At 50.7% G+C, this 4321-nt stretch overlaps 1 pseudogene; it reads right to left on the bottom strand.

The window, feature by feature from the left end:
- Positions 1-6: 6 nt before the first annotated feature.
- The window catches only part of LOC102369259, a 4799-nt pseudogene continuing 484 nt past the window's right edge, over positions 7-4321 (bottom strand).

Genomic DNA, 4321 nt, shown 5'->3' with positions numbered 1-4321 from the left:
CATTCTGGGGTGGTGCCTGACATGTCCTGAGCCTGCCAAGCCTCAGCTCCCACAGCCCCAGGAAGGTGGACCCTGGCTGGGCCCGCAGCCCCAATCCAGCACCCCCCCACCTCACAACCAAGCCCAGCCTCCTCTGTACATACTGCCCCGTTTTGTACGTGCTGTATATGAACTGGTTTGTACGCCCCACGCTCGGCGCTGTACGTGCCTGGGAATAAACACACTCTTTGCAGAACTTCCCAGGGGCCGCGGCTGCTGGACTGGGGTGGGGTGGGGGTATCATGGGGTCCAGGCATGGGGAAGCTGGGTAGGGTGGAAGGATAGGAGCTTGGGTCCGTTTGCACCAGCTGGGGAGGCCTCGACACCGCGCTTGGAGCTGTACATGCCTGGGGGGTGAAGCAATGGGGTGAATGGACAGACCCCCCCCCCAACCTCACTTGCTGAAGAGACTGAGGACAAATTCACCTCTGGCTCTACCAGCGCCAGCTGTGTCTCCCACTGCCAAGCGCGGTCTTGTGACCTCTCTCACCTGGGCTGAATTTGGTCCTAGGAGCAAAGCTGGTCACCCCCAGCGACACAACGGGTAACGGCAGCATTAGTCAGCTAGAACTGGGTGGCCAAATTAAAGGAGCAACTCTGGGACAAACCATATTGAAAGTATATACTAATAATAGCTCCTATGCTAGCCATCGCTTTTATACAAAAAAATATTGAAAGATTATTTTAATAAATAATACATAATAAATTTTAATTAAACAATTTTAATAACTGGTCTTTAGGCTCCGAACACGCGTGAAATTGCCTGTTCAGTTCACATTCAATTCAATCGAGCCCAAAGTGAACACCAGGATGTTTTATTTTCCCCTGTACAAACACGGCCCAGGGGAAAACCCGGTACGTATCGGGCGTATTTCACGTTGCTTTCAAAAACCAAGCAGACAACAGCCCCCAGAACGAAAAGGTTCAGTTAAACCCCAAACAGGACGTGTGTGAATACAGTTAAAGGCACTGTGGTTCCCTCACTATTATTTTTAACAGTTCTGCCCTTAAAACTCCTCTCCTTCCAGATACGCAGCATCTAAATAGCCAAGGGAAACGAGAAGTTCCCTTTCCACTCATTAGAAACGCGGTGTTGTCTCCGCCTCCTGAACCAGAGCTCTTGCTGTAGCACGTCACGGACAGCCTCTGATGCTGGCACTCTTCCTCCTCCTGCCAAATGATCCTTTAATCAAAAAACCAGAAACAGGAAAAACTTCCAAACCCTTTGTTGGGTTTAAAGCATAACATGAAGTTAAAGAGCCTACAAAACGTGTGTGAAGCCCTTTGGAAAACTGCCTCTGTTCTTGCTATAACTTCTAACGTCATTCGTGGTTTGTGTGACTCCAATCCAACAGGTGTTAGCGGCGCAGCCCTAAAAGCTGGCTATTGGTTTTGGTCCTCTTTGCTTTCACTTCAGTTCAAGGCATGTTGCTTTATCGTGTGGAAGACCCAGTCCATTTTTGTCGTCCAGCCGCCGTAGTGAGCATCGTTCATCTGTTTTGTGAAATAGTCCAGAGCTTCCTGCTCAGTTCTGTCCAAGGCGAGCGTCTTTCGAACGTAGGCAATGTCATCAAAAGACTGCAATTCCGGTATGCCCGAGCCGAGCATCATGGAGAAGAGATTGATGAAGAGATTGGCCCGCTGCCGAATTGCTAAGTAAGCTTTATAGCACATCTCTTGAAACCTTTCAAACTCCCGCGTTTTGGTACAGTCTTGGTTTCCTTTACTAATCACGAGTAAGAAATCTTGTGTGAGGACGAACGGCACACGCTCTCGCTTGTAGCCAAATTTTTTCTTCTTGTGATCCAGGAAGTGCCCAAAATCAATGTGAAACAGCTGCCCGTCATCCTTCACCATGATGTTGCTATTGTGACGGTCACCAATGCCCAGTATGAAGGTAGCGACGCAATAGCCGGCGCAGGAGCACGTGAACAAGTCGATCGCTGCGTCGTACGCTGCTCCTTGGTTCTTGTCTTTGAGCCACTGATGTAGCGTGTGGCTGCTGAACTGCAGCGCGCCCTTTAGGCCTCCTTTGCACTGAATCTGCATGATTGTATGGGAGTTTCTGACCACCTCAATAAGGCCCACGCGGTCGCCGATAGACAAACAGCCATAAGGCAGCATCCGAAGATCAAGACCTTCCTTTTGCCAGATGTTTTCCATAATTCGAATAACCTGAAGCGTTAGCATGTCCTGACGTAAGTCATCCCCGTTTTTAAAGATGATCTCATTGTTCTGAAACAACAGTTCAGCCATAATATCTGGGTTGTCCCAGTTTAGCCAGAGAGGCCTTCTTGCAGAGGACATAACCCTGCACTCCTCGAGCCTGAGGTTCCCTAGCCGAAGAGCAGGGTTAAGAGGAGAGATAAAATCTTGCAAAGCTTCCATGAAATCTGGTCGCCTCACGTGTTCAACGAGAAACTTCATTTGTGCCTTCGGTGCTTCATCTTTCTTCTCCTGCTTGAGAATATCAGTAAGGTGAGTTAGTTTCTCCATGGCTTCCACCTGCCTGCGCAGGTGCTTTAGGTACATCCCGCATGCGCGACAGTAGGACTCCAAAAGCAGTCCAAATCTCTGCCTCACACTTGTATTGTGCATTTCAGACTTTAAATGCCAAAAGAAAAAATGTCCTATTGTTTGATTGGTCAGTGCTTTCTGGAGCAAAAATCTCCCCAGCAGATTATCTAAGTATTGCTCGTATTTCAGAACCTGTACCAGCTGGATTAAGTACTGAGACAGCTGGTCATCGGTCAAGCACTTCTCCAAACACTGAATGGCAAACGATCGCACCACGGGATCGGGATAATTACAGTCCAAAAGCTCCATTGCCTGTTCTGCCTTGATTAGGGGCCAGTCTTTTATCAGGCAGTACATCTGGGCTACTTCATCTCTCGAGTTCCATTTCACGGACAAAAGCAGCTTGGGCAGAATTTCTGGGGTGTTTCCGCAACTATATCTGTGGCTCCAAAGAAAGTCCTTCTCTTGCTCAGTGATTTCGGAAAGCGGGTCTCTTGTGCTAATTGCACGGAGTTGTTCTTTGTCGCTTTCTCTTACTTCAAAACCTTTAGCTAGCCTGTTAGTCAGCTCCATACGGCTGTAGTTACACCCGAGTTCCAGAGAGACAGCCCTGCTGGCATGGTCTTCAATCACCGTCATGTCTGGAAACTTGACAGGACCGCCAAAACTATCAAACTCCAGCTCTAGACACGGAGTTTCCTTGCTTGGATTGGACCCAGTCATGCCGATAGGATTCAGCAGATCTTCCAGCCCATGTGGTACTGGCCACAGGCTCAAAGCCATTTTCCCCGATACGAGAGTGTGCGTGTAATCAAACATGTTCACGTTTCCCCAAGCCAGTGGGCAATGTTCCTCTTTCGCACCCCTCCTGCCCTTGACAGAGCAGAGGGAGAGGCAAAGGCGAGCAGCACGGGGGAGATCAGGAACGTACAGGTCATACGACAGCCATTCGTCCCATCTCGGACGGCAACAAGGCACCCTTCGAGTTTTCACATTGTCGCATAACGGTTCACCCCCGTGATAGATACCCGTTCGGACGTATATCTTGTCTGCGTCTCGTGTATTTACGTTGACGTACGTGGCACAGAAGATTCTTATTCTGAGAGCACTGTTTATAGACCAGAGGGATTTGGCTGAAGCTTCTGCATTCGTGCACGGGGTAGGCGTAGAAACACCTCTGGGACAAGATGGGACGGTAAAGCTATCCGACGGCAGCTGGGCATACAGGCTTTCTTTGGACATCAGCATCAGGTTGGGCACGAGGCCAACCATGATGCAGTTTCTGATGTGCTTATACTGGCTGAGAGGATACCTTTCTAGCAAGTATTCATCACAGCCGCACACTTTTAAAACATACTTATCCTGGTACTCCAAGACACGGCGTTTCAGTTGCTCAGGTGCCAGCGACGCGCTTCGTGTTTGCGCCCTGACTGCTCCGGCGATCGCGTGCTCGGGCACGCAGTCGTGGCTGATTTTTAAGGGGTATTCCTGCTTGTTATTCAGGGAGGCTACGACCCATATGGCCACTACCATTTGCCCTTCGTCTAGCTTGTCGTACAGGGGCTGGGGCAGCTCAGGCGAAGCGTGGACGCGGGGAGGCCAAGTGTACAAAGCCCGGCTGCGAGGCGCGTCGGCCCCTCGCCGCTCGGCGGCCTCCCGGCAGACGTTCAGGACATTCCTGCGGAAGTCCCGCACTTCCGGGTCCCTCGACGCCTCCAGCTCGCGGACGGGCGTGCCGACGGCCAGCCCGCTCTCCCGGGTCAAG

Source organism: Alligator sinensis, unplaced genomic scaffold, assembly GCF_000455745.1.
Source record: "Alligator sinensis unplaced genomic scaffold, ASM45574v1 scaffold107_1, whole genome shotgun sequence".
Lineage (NCBI taxonomy): Eukaryota > Metazoa > Chordata > Crocodylia > Alligatoridae > Alligator > Alligator sinensis.
This window is presented reverse-complemented; position numbering and strand designations above follow the sequence as displayed.